At 38.5% G+C, this 12,319-nt stretch overlaps 1 protein-coding gene across 6 annotated transcripts in view; it reads left to right on the top strand.

Annotated features, from left to right (window-relative positions):
* CSGALNACT1 (chondroitin sulfate N-acetylgalactosaminyltransferase 1) overlaps window positions 1-12,319 on the top strand; it is a 981,568-nt gene that overhangs the window by 412,590 nt on the left and 556,659 nt on the right. For 4 of the 6 annotated variants that reach the window (XM_044059411.1, XM_044059414.1, XM_044059410.1 and 1 more), the window contains one exon: window positions 12,271-12,317. The exons of the other annotated variants lie outside the window; for them this stretch is intronic. The gene's annotated coding sequence lies outside the window, so the exon portion shown is untranslated. The remainder of the gene's footprint in view (window positions 1-12,270; window positions 12,318-12,319) is intronic. 6 annotated transcript variants of the gene reach the window in all.

The following is a 12,319-nucleotide window of genomic DNA, read 5'->3' as shown; positions in this document are numbered from 1 at the left end:
TGGATCAGTGAGAAAAAACATTGTTTTTTAGAACATCGAACCATTTGCATGTAGATCGCTGTAGGGAAAAATTCTCATTCTCTTCAATATATACTGGATGTAAAAAGTGTACACACCCCTGTTAAAATGCCAGGTTTTTATGATATAAAAAAATGAGACCACAATAAATCATTTCAAAACTTTTCCCACCTTCAATGTGACCTATAACCTGTACACTTCAATTGAAAAACAAACAAATCTGTTAGGGGAAAAAATATGAAAAATAAAACACGTACAATACACTGGCTGCATAAGTGGGCACACCCTTGAACTAATACTTTTTTGAAGCACCTTTTGATTTAATTACAACATTCAGTCTTTTTGGGTACATACCTGCCATCAATTAAAGAGACTCTGATTAACCCCAAATAAAGTTCAGCTGTCCTAGTATGATTTTCCTGACATTTACTCAGTTGCCTGCTACAGCAAAAGCCGTGGTTCACAGAGAGCTTGCAAAGCATCAAAGGGATCTCATTGTTGAAAGGTATCAGTCAGGAGAAGGGTACAAAACAATTTCCACAGCATTGGATATACCATGGAATACAATGAAAACAGTCATCAAAAAGTGTAGAAAATATGGGACAACAGTGACATTGCAAAGAACTGGACGTTCCTCCAAAATTGATGAAAAGACAAGATGAAAACTGGTCAGGAAGGCTGCCAAGAGACGTACAGCAACACTGAAGGAGCTGCAGGAATTTCTGGCAGGTACTGGTTGTGTACTACATGTGACAGCAGTCTCCCATATCTCCATATGTCTGGACTATGGGGCAGGGTTGCAAGACGGAAGCCTTTTCTTACACAGAAAAACATCAAGGCCTGACTAAAATTTGCAAAAACAATACATCATCTCCCAAAAGTATGTGGGAAAATGTGTTATGGTCTGATGAGACCAAAGTTGAACTTTTTGGCCACAATTCCAAAAGGTACGTTTGGCGCAAAAACAACACTTCGCATCACCAAAAGAACACCATCCCAACGGTGAAGCATGGTGGTGGCAGTATCATGCTTTGGGGTTGCTTTTCTTCAGCTGGAACTGGGGCTTTAGTCAAGGTGGAGTAAATTATGAATATTCCAAATACCAGTTACTTTTGTCCCAAAACCTTCAGGCATCTGCTAGAAAGCTGAAGATGAAGAGGAATTTCACCTTTCAACACGACAATGAATGCAAGCATACATCCAAATCAACAAATGAATGGCTTCACCAGAAGAAAATTATAGGTTTGGAATGGCACAGCCAGAGCCCAGACTTAAATCCAATAGAAAATCTGTAGGGTGACCTGAAGGGGGCTGTGCACAAGAGATGCCCTCGTAATCTGACAGATTTGGAGTGCTTTTGCAAGGAAGAGTAGGCAAAAATTACCAAGTCAAGATGTACCATGCTGATAGACTCCTACCCAAGAAGACTGAATGCTGTAATTAAATCAAAGTATTAGTTTAAGGGTGTGCACACTTATGCAACCAGTGTATTGTATGTTTTTTATATTTTTTCCCCCCAACACATTTGTTTGTTTTTCAATTGAATTGTACAGGTTATAGGCCACATTAAAGGTGGGAACAGTTTTGAAATGATTTATTGTGGTCTCATTTTTATATCGCAAAAACATGGCATTTTAACAGGGGTGTGTGAACTTTTTTATCCACTGTAAGTGCGATCTCAGAGTTGGTATATTTAAGGTGAAGGGGAGCATAGCGCCATGCTGCAACAAAAAAAAAATAGTTTTTTTTTGTTTTTTTTTTTTTTAGTTAGGTTTCTATGATCTGAGGTTTCTTGCATATGGTCTTGACCATATGCGATTCAATGTTCTGGCAGTTCAACGATCTGAAGTAGACCTGTGTATACATATATATAATCTGATAAACACAGCAACATGTATACAGAAACACTTGTGAACCTTCCTTTATCAAAGTATAACAGGAAAATACTCATCTTTTCCCTGGAAAAAATATTGTTTCAACATACTTGCCCATTGCACAGACTGCATACCAGCTTTAGAAGTTTCAGCCATTTTTAGCACTCTGCAATATACTTCTCACCTGATTAAAGAAAGACTCCGCAGTTCTCAGTTTTCTGCAGTGCTTTCAGTCTCATTTTCAAAATGGAGTCCTGAATGTGTTGTAAGGTTGAGCTATGTGGTTTCTTAGGTAGATAGCTTTAGCTAGTGTAAGTGACTTTGTTATACAGCATTGACTTATTTCAAGAGCCTACTACATCACAGTGATACAGTGTAATGGCCTTTATATTTATGCCCATTTCCATAAATGATTTTTTGTCCTTGTCTTTAAATTGTGTTGGTATGTAAGTGTTATTCTAAACCTTGTGTGTACTCATTTGGGTAAAAACACATTGTCCTACACAGATCACCTTAAATCCTTATCTCATAACTCTGTCTCCTGCAGGTTACTTACAGGTGCTCTATGACTGGCATACAAGCCATCCTTGGATCCAGCTCTGATGGAACTTTTGCAGATCTGCAAAACAAACAGCATCAGGACCGCTAGATCCATGGATTTAAATGTTGCTTGTAACATAAATAAGACATGTTGGTGAGACAGATATGTATCTCAGAGAATCCCTATGCTCTGGAACAGGCTACTCATCCATGTGAAGCAAAGTCTATCCCTAACCCTATTTAAGTGTAACCATTACCAGTGGTTGGGAAATCGGAACATCACCCTGGGCCTGCCCCTTTTAGGTTCATAGGTTCATACTAGGCTATCTGCCCTTGGGCATTTATAAGCCTAGCCAGAGTGTGTTTGGCTTTCGCCACCCATTTCATTTTAAATTAATTTTGCTATGCCCTTTTTTGAGGTTAGTATACTGTGTCTCTGTCTAACAGTGACACAGAAGTGATACCCAGGGTAAACCTAAGATCTCCCATCCACTCATCAAGATTCCTCTTGAAGAGAGTCAATGAGGGACTCTGTCTAACCCGGATTGGGATTTTATTCCAGAGTGAAGGGAGCCTCTGGGTTATGAATCTGTCCCTCCAGCATGTCCTATTTATTTCAGTGCTGAGGTTCAAGTCTCTTGAGCGCGTAGCTCGATGGGATTTGGATTTTCTGAGGTGCAGCATGTCCATTAATTCTGGGTTAGACATGGCTTTATACATCAGGCACAGATCGCCTCTGAGCAGGCGGTATGCCACTGAGTAGAGCTGGAGTTTCTTTAACCGGGCAGCATATGGCATCAGTTTGAGCCCTTTGATCCTCTTGGTGAGGTGCTTTTGGGGTCTTTCCAGTTGCTGCAGGTGTCTGGTAAGGTACATCCCAAAAGGGGCATTGTACTCAATTATGGGCCTGATGAGGGATGAGTAAAGAGGCACGATGACCTCCCCTGATCTAGATGTGAATTCCTTCATGATTAGGTGGGCTATATAAAATGTTTTTCTAACCACTTTGGCCACGTGGTTATCAAATGAGAGATTGCTATCAACTTGGGTCCCCAGGTCCCTAATGACTTCTTCTGTACTTAATGGATTACCACCTATGTGGTAATTTGTGGGCACTTTGTTTTTGCCAAAGGGGATGACTATACAATTTTTGGCGTTTAGCTTGATGCCATGGCTCTGGCACCAGTTGTCTGTTTCTATGAGGCCCTTTTGGAGGATGCTTGTGTCGGCTGGAGAGTCGATTATGGCGCTCAGTTTGCAGTCATCTGCGAACTTGGTCAGCCACAGTCCTTCCGTGTTGGCCTGTACCTCTGAGAAATATATACCGAACAAGAGAGGTCCCAGGACTGAGCCTTGTGGGATGCCACTTGTAACTGGTTGGGAGTCTAACATGGCTCCAGCAATTCTAACCATGTGGGTTCTGTCCTTGAGCCAGTTTGCAACCCATCTAGTGACATAGGGGTTTATATTTAAGCTGGTGAGCTTATCTATAATGCCCAAGTGGGGTATTGTATCAAAGGCTTTTGCGAGGTCCAGGTAGGCTGTATGGACCACCTTCCCCTCGTCAATGGCCTTGGTGACTGTTTCAAAGAAATCAACCAGGTTTAAGAGGCAGGTTCTGCCCTTAACAAAGCCGATCTGGGTAGGAGCCAGTGTCTGTAGGTCCCCAATATCTTTATTTATGAGGTCCATACCCACATAACCCCTAGAAACGTCTGGACCAACATATCCCCTCCTAATAAACACCCATGATACACAGGGACACAGCTGGGGTGGATTGCATGGCTAGGCTTATAAAGGCCCTGGTGGTCAGTAGCCTAGTTGAAAGACTAGCTAAGTTCTGAAACATTTAACTTAACAAGATGCCTCAGGGACAAGTACCAAATAAGATGTAAACAAAACAAAACTCTTGTAACATGCACAGACGCACGCATACACACACGTGTGTATACAAGTCCGCTTTAGATTGTCGAATGTCTGGAATGTCGAATTCTGGATCAGTGAGAAAAAACATTGTTTTTTAGAACATCGAACCATTTGCATGTAGATCGCTGTAGGGAAAAATTCTCATTCCCTTCAATATATACTGGATGTAAAAAGTGTACACACCCCTGTTAAAATGCCATGTTTTTATGATATAAACAAATGAGACCACAATAAATCATTTCAAAACTTTTCCCACCTTCAATGTGACCTATAACCTGTACACTTCAACTGAAAAACAAACAAATCTGTTAGGGGAAAAAATATGAAAAAATAAAACATGTACAATACACTGGCTGCATAAGTGGGCACACCCTTGAACTAATACATTGTTGAAGCACCTTTTGATTTAATTACAACATTCAGTCTTTTTGGGTACATACCTGCCATCAATTAAAGAGACTCTGATTAACCCCAAATAAAGTTCAGCTGTCCTAGTATGATTTTCCTGACATTTACTCAGTTGCCTGCTACAGCAAAAGCCATGGTTTGCAGAGAGCTTACAAAGCATCAAAGGGACTTCATTGCTGAAAGGTATGAGTCAGAAGAAGGGTACAAAAAAATTTCCACAGCATTGGATATACTATGGAACACAGTGAAGACAGTTATCAAAAAGTGGAGAAAATATGGGACAACAGTGACATTGCAAAGAACTGGACGTTCCTCCAAAATTGATGGAAAGACAAGATGAAAACTGGTCAGGAAGGCTGCCAAGAGATGTACAGCAATACTGAAGGAGCTGCAGGAATTTCTGGCAGGTACTGGTTGTGTACTACATGTGACAACAATCTCCCATATCTCCATATGTCTGGACTATGGGGCAGGGTTGCAAGACGGAAGCCTTTTCTTACACAGAAAAACATCAAGGCCTGACTAAAATTTGCAAAAACAATACATCATCTCCCAAACGTATGTGGGAAAATGTGTTATGGTCTGATGAGACCAAAGTTGAACTTTTTGACCACAATTCCAAAAGGTACGTTTGGGGCAAAAACAACACTTCGCATCACCAAAAGAATACCATCCCCACGGTGAAGCATGGTGGTGGCAGTATCATGCTTTGGGGTTGCTTTTCTTCAGCTGGAACTGGGGCTTTAGTCAAGGTGGAGGAAATTATGAATATTCCAAATACCAGTTACTTTTGTCCCAAAACCTTCAGGCGTCTGCTAGAAAGCTGAAGATGAAGAGGAATTTCACCTTTCAACACGACAATGAATGCAAGCATACAGCCAAATCAACAAAAGAATGGCTTCACCAGAAGAAAATTATAGGTTTGGAATGGCACAGCCAGAGCCCAGACCTAAATCCAATAGAAAATCTGTAGGGTGACCTGAAGGGGGCTGTGCACAAGAGATGCCCTCGTAATCTGACAGATTTGGAGTGCTTTTGCAAGGAAGAGTAGGCAAAAATTACCAAGTCAAGATGTACCATGCTGATAGACTCCTACCCAAGAAGACTGAATGCTGTAATTAAATCAAAGTATTAGTTTAAGGGTGTGCACACTTATGCAACCAGTGTATTGTATGTTTTTTATATTTTTCCCCCAACACTTTTGTTTGTTTTTCAATTGAATTGTACAGGTTATAGGCCACATTAAAGGTGGGAACAGTTTTGAAATGATTTATTGTGGTCTCATTTTTATATCACAAAACCATGGCATTTTAACAGGGGTGTGTACACTTTTTATATCCACTGTAAGTGCAATCTCAGAGTTGGTATATTTAAGATGAAGGGGAGCATAGCCCCATGCTGCAACAAAAAAAAAAGTTTTTTTTTTGTTTTTTTTTTTAGTTAGGTTTCTATGATCTGAGGTTTCATGCATATGGTCTTGGCCATATGTGATTCAATGTTCTGGCAGTTCAACGATCTGAAGTAGACCTGTGTATACATATATATAATCTGATAAACACAGCAACATGTATACAGAGACACTTGTGAACCTTTCTTTATCAAAGTATAATCATCTTTTCCCTGAAAAAAATATTGTTTCAACATACTTGCCCATTACACAGGCTGTGTACCAGCTTTAGAAGTTTCAGCCATTTTTTAGCACTCTGCAATATACTTCTCACCTGATTAAAGAAAGACTCCGCAGTTCTCAGTTTTCTGCAGTGCTTTCAGTCTCATTTTCAAAATGGAGTCCTGAATGTGTTGTAAGGCTGAGCTATGTGGTTACTTAGGTAGATAGCTTTAGCTGGTGTAAGTGATTTTGTTATACAGCATTGACTTATTTCAAGAGCCTACTACATCACAGTGATACAGTGTAATGGCCTTTATATTTATGCCCATTTCCATAAATGATTTTTTGTCCTTGTCTTTAAATTGTGTTGGTATGTAAGTGTTATTCTAAGCCTTGTGTGTACTCATTTACAATGGTGATTATATGGGAAGTTAGCCACAGTTAAAATTGTTTGGATCCACTCATAAATAGGAATAGCAATTGGAGTGTAGTACATGCCTGTGTATTAAATGTTTTCTACTAATAGTTAAATAAAAGCATAAAACATAACATACTCTTTATATCACTCATACTCCACTGACTTAATCTTTGCAATGCTTACCTGAACCTCTCTCTGTCTGGTCTGTCTTGATATCCCACTGACTTAATCTTTGCACTGCTTACCTGAACCTCTCTCTGTCTGGTCTGTCTTGATATCCCACTGACTTAATCTTTGCACTGCTTACCTGAACCTCTCTCTGTCTGGTCTGTCTTGATATCCCACTGACTTAATCTTTGCACTGCTTACCTGAACCTCTCTCTGTCTGGTCTGTCTTGATATCCTACTGACTTAATCTTTGCACTGCTTACCCGAACCTCTCTCTGTCTGGTCTGTCTTGATATCCCACTGACTTAATCTTTGCACTGCTTACCCGAACCTCTCTCTGTCTGGTCTGTCTTGATATCCTACTGACTTAATCTTTGCACTGCTTACCCGAACCTCTCTCTGTCTGGTCTGTCTTGATATCCCACTGACTTAATCTTTGCACTGCTTACCTGAACCTCTGTCTGTCTGGTCTGTCTTGATATCCTACTCTCTTTCATTTGTGTTCTACCTGCAACAGGCTGCATGCTGTGATGGCATCTGATAGAGCTGGGAATGTGAAATACAAGTCTCAGTTTTTGAGATAAAAGAAAAAATGTCTCCTTAACAACCCATACATTTCTGGTAAGATAGCAGCTTTCTCCCACAGAAGATATTAAAATTGCAACTTGAGCTATTCCAGGCTAAGAATCTGGCTTGAGGACATCCCATTGGACCATTTCATTAGATATCTTCCAAGTATAGATGGAGAATCAGTATCCCAGATGCTGTCCACCCAGATTTCCATTTCAAAAGAATCTCACAATAATACTTGTCGAGGCTTCTTAAAGGCCTTGCCAGATTTAGGCAGCTTAGGAGCTGATAGCCATTACTTCTTGTTCATAAAACTTTGTGTGTCATACATGTGCAAATGATTTGCTAATGACCTTTACAATTCTCCACCACGCTTCCTGTTTTTCAATATGTTTAACTAGTTATGGTACCCCATACAGCTTTATCAACCTTAACTGGAGACTGCAGGCTTTTACTCTAGGTGTATTCACTTGCAAAAAAATGCTTGAAAATGTGGCCTACTCTCAAATTCTAGAATTTGTAAATAAATATGGCATAGCTTCCACTTTATAAGATACGTTTACCGAAAATAAAACACATTTATTTCCCTCTAGCTTTTAATAGATATCATACTTGGAACCTAGGACAATAGCGTGATAAGAGGTCCCTGTTTATTGATTTAACCAAACATTTTAACACAACCACTAATAAATTGTTGCTTGTGATTCTTTCTCAGCAATGTTTTGAGACTGGCTCCTTGTCTTTGTTCTCTGATTTTCTGTCCTGCAGGATATGCACAGTAATACTACTAAGAAAGATCCATTCTATGCCCACAGCCATTACGTCAGCATTTCCCCAGGCCTCAGTACTGAGCCCACTTCCCATTTCCTTCCTTGTAATTCCCTTTTCCTTCCTTGGAATTCCCATTTCCTTCCTTGGAATTCCCTTTTCCTTCCTTGGAATTCCCATTTCCTTCCTTGGAATTCCCTTTTCCCTCCTTGGAATTCCCTATTCCCTCCTTGGAATTCCCTATTCCTTCCTTGGAATTCCCTATTCCTGCATCTCATTATCACTCTTCTCGATCTGTATACTGACGATCTGGTCATTGTTAAAACGGTCAACTCTCTGCAGAAAATAAAAATGAACATTGGTTAATTCCAAATGTAGGCTTGTGGGCCAATAGTAATTTAGTATTAAAAAGTAATGGCACAGGATACTTTGAGGGGTATATCCACTGTTATTTTCAATGTAATGTTTGTTTCATGGAGTTAGGAATGTCATAAAGGAAAATATATATAGTAAGTAAATTGTTTTTAACTTGCGCTGTGCATGGATGACGTATAACATTATACTCTAGCGTAATGAGATGTACGATAGAATATTTTAACGTTTTCAAATGACTGAGGAAAGCAGCATGACACCGCAAATGCATCCTTCTCTCCTCTAACTGTTCTCCTTGCTGACCTCTTTACTCCTTCTGAAACAGAGTAACTGCATAAAATTATAATCTACACTATCTCCAAACGTTGTTCCAATAATGTAATGAACAACTGCATTATAAGACTTTGCTTGTTTGTATATCATTCCACTACTGACTTCTTGCTCTTCAGATTTACGTATATACTGTATAAAATTGCCATTTCCCATGCATAAGTATATAGTATCTGTTAAATGTTGTTGTCAATGTTCAATTGTCTTATATTCTGCTAGAGCCTTTCTCCCAGGACTCCGCTTAAAATGGGTCCTGAGCCCAGTCAGACTTTCTTGGTAAATAAATGTAATGAATAAATAAACATTTGGGACTGAGGTCATTTTTCAATTCAAATCAGTGTATTCTGGATGATCTGAAGAAACAAATAATTGAGGCTTTAAATCAATAAAGCTGGAAATCAAAAGGCTTGCAGTTAATATTAACATAGTTTGGCATATTATCCTATATGGTAGACCTAGAGAAGGAAATGTTAAGTTTTGGGTAAGTGAACTGGTTTTCAGATTTTTTTCTTTTCATGATCCCAGCACCAAGGGCAATGGTAAATACGATATATGTGGACAGTTTTGAATGACCAATCATTTTTTGGGAGGAACCAAGGTAACAAGAGAAAACAAAAACATACATGGGGAGAATGTGCAAACTGTACAAAGAAGGTACTGAAAGTCAGGATTGAACCACAGAGTCTGTAGCTATGAGGCAGAGGTTTTAACCACTGTGCCACAGTTACCCTACTATTTGACATACACTGCAGTATGTTGAATACTTCCCTCTGTTATTAATGCCACCTTTTGAAGGTCAGCATCTTTAGCAACTCAAGAAAAATGTTCTGAAAATCAATACCGTCTAATGCACACAACACAATTTTCTAGTCTGACATTTGTCAACATTTTAATATTGTTATACATTTCTATTTATTTTTTGTACTTCTTCCAAAATGTACTTTATTCTTATGCAAAATTAACATTTCTACTGAACTATATATTTTTTTGATAGTTAATATTTATTCATTGTAACAGTAAGTCATGCCATCTGTGAACAAACTCTATCTGACCATCATAAAGATAATAATCATTATCAGTAGCTGATATTTTGTAGGTATTTTTCAAGTGTTCAGTCTGCAGAAAAATCTAATTATGGTCTTTGCACTGTAATGATCAATAGACCCAAACATCAATGTTACTAATGTTGAACACAAACATTGACACATTAATATGCACGTGCCAAAACAACAACCTCAGATCATGCATACTAAAGACAGAACCAAAAAACCCCCACCCCCACACATCCTGCTAATTATATATACTTTCTCTGAGATCACAGAGTATAATGAAAAAGGCATAATCACCAACCGTGAGAACTGCCATTTTGCACACCTGCTGACCATTTGCTTGCCTAAAGAAATATTGATCAAAAGTACATTTGATCGAATTTGCTACCACAAATGTATATTCATGTTGTCAAGAGCTATTTTCCTTGACTCCAAGTTGTGCTGCATGAATTGCAGAGTGCAGCATTTATTTATCAGTTTATGCTATCATTAAATCAGATAAAGTTGACCATAGCATAACTGTAGCTGTTTCACTTTGATTGCAGTTGTGCAGCCATGGATTTTAGTAAGGAGATGTTAGGGTGTAGCCTCCACATTGGTGGTATAGGGTCAGCACGTTCATGTAAAAGTTGTGTTCTATTAATCGTTGTGTAGTATTATGTATCTTAGTTTTGAACCATGTTTCTATCTGCGATCCTTTTATTGTGATAATGTATATATTAATAAAAAATGTCTGTTGACAAACGTGCTTGATAAGAAGTGTTTCAATGAAAGTAGAAGTTTACCACTCCATATATATTTATAATAACATTTTAAGCATTAGCCACAATTGAACTTAATTTTCATAAAAATCAAACAGTAAGTCAGTAGCTCAGTTTACATTACAAAAACAGTTCAGTTCATTGGTTACTTTGCCAGCACTGTTAAGGTGCAAACATAGATTTCAGGTCTGATAATCTTAAATGTACCTCATAACTAAACAGTACTTAAGTAAAAGTCTTTACCTATACAGCATATAACAGGTAGGTCAGAGTCTCTTTATACCAGTGCTTCCATTGGTGGAAAAGTAAAGACTTTTTACTACCCATCTGGTTAGGGAATCCAGTGTCTCAGTAAATAAAATACTTTACTAACAGCTCTTTGCTTAGGCAACTCTGAGTTTCAGCTATCAGGATTTCCCCGACAGAATCAAACTCCAGTAAAGACTCCTGTCTTGGAGTCACTGGCTCCAACTTTAATTTATCTCTGTTTTTCCAGAATCTCCAGATTCTTCTGGACCTGTTTATACTACTTGTGTTGCACCACAATTCCCCTGCCCTTAAAAAAGTATAAGTGTATAGCAGCAAGAATGGGCCACATAGTTCTGATATGTTAAGTACCGAATAGGAGGTGCAGGAATAGAACCATGGTAGTTCAGCACTGGGCCAGTATCTTCGGTGAAAAAAATAGACTGATTCAAAAAAAAATTCCATTTAATATACACGTGCAAATATCTATTGGATATAAACAGATTGGTTGTAAAGAGTAGGAAACTAGCTATAGAAAGAGTGTCTGGTGCAATTAAAAATCATGTTTCTACCCAAATGTAAGAAAAACATATGGCGGGTGAAGCTTTTAGGCCTGTCATAAAATCTTTACTCCAGATTTCTAGCTATAGTAAACCTTTTTATGAAGAAGTGTTTTAAGAGGACTTCAGATATTGTCCATGTAAGTCATTACATCTATGTCAAGCAAAGTTCTTCATTAGCACTCTTCAAGAAAAATTTTGATAAGTGGATGGGAAATAGGAAATACACCCTGGGGATCACTTTGGTGGCTCTGCTCGACATGGGCACAGGAAAATAATTTTCTTGAGTGGCGTAAGCCAGTGAACCTTGTTGGCTAGGCTTACTTAGGCCCTTGGGCCGATAACCTAGTACCTACCTATGAACCTATTATCTTATCTAAAAGTAGTTTATGCTTTATAGTTAGTGGAGTTTTGTTATAGCTTAAAAGCAAATGTATTTCTGCTTCTACCTGTAAATACATCCCCATATACTATATCCTGACTGCAAAAATTATATTCATCCTGTATGGCAGAATCTTCATAATTTATGTTCATCTGTTTCAAGCAGTATTACCACATTATGAATTTGATGTGAATATACATGTTTTAAATAGAGTGTATGTTATCTTGAAAAAAAATTTTGTATGTGCATTTAATTATCTGTGTCATTTCAGGTTAGTTAATGGCTGAAAGTGGTCCCAGGACCAGTACAGATAGACAGGT

Source organism: Protopterus annectens, chromosome 17.part0 (genome assembly GCF_019279795.1).
Source record: "Protopterus annectens isolate FY-2018-M chromosome 17.part0, PAN1.0, whole genome shotgun sequence".
NCBI lineage: Eukaryota > Metazoa > Chordata > Ceratodontiformes > Protopteridae > Protopterus > Protopterus annectens.
This window is presented reverse-complemented; position numbering and strand designations above follow the sequence as displayed.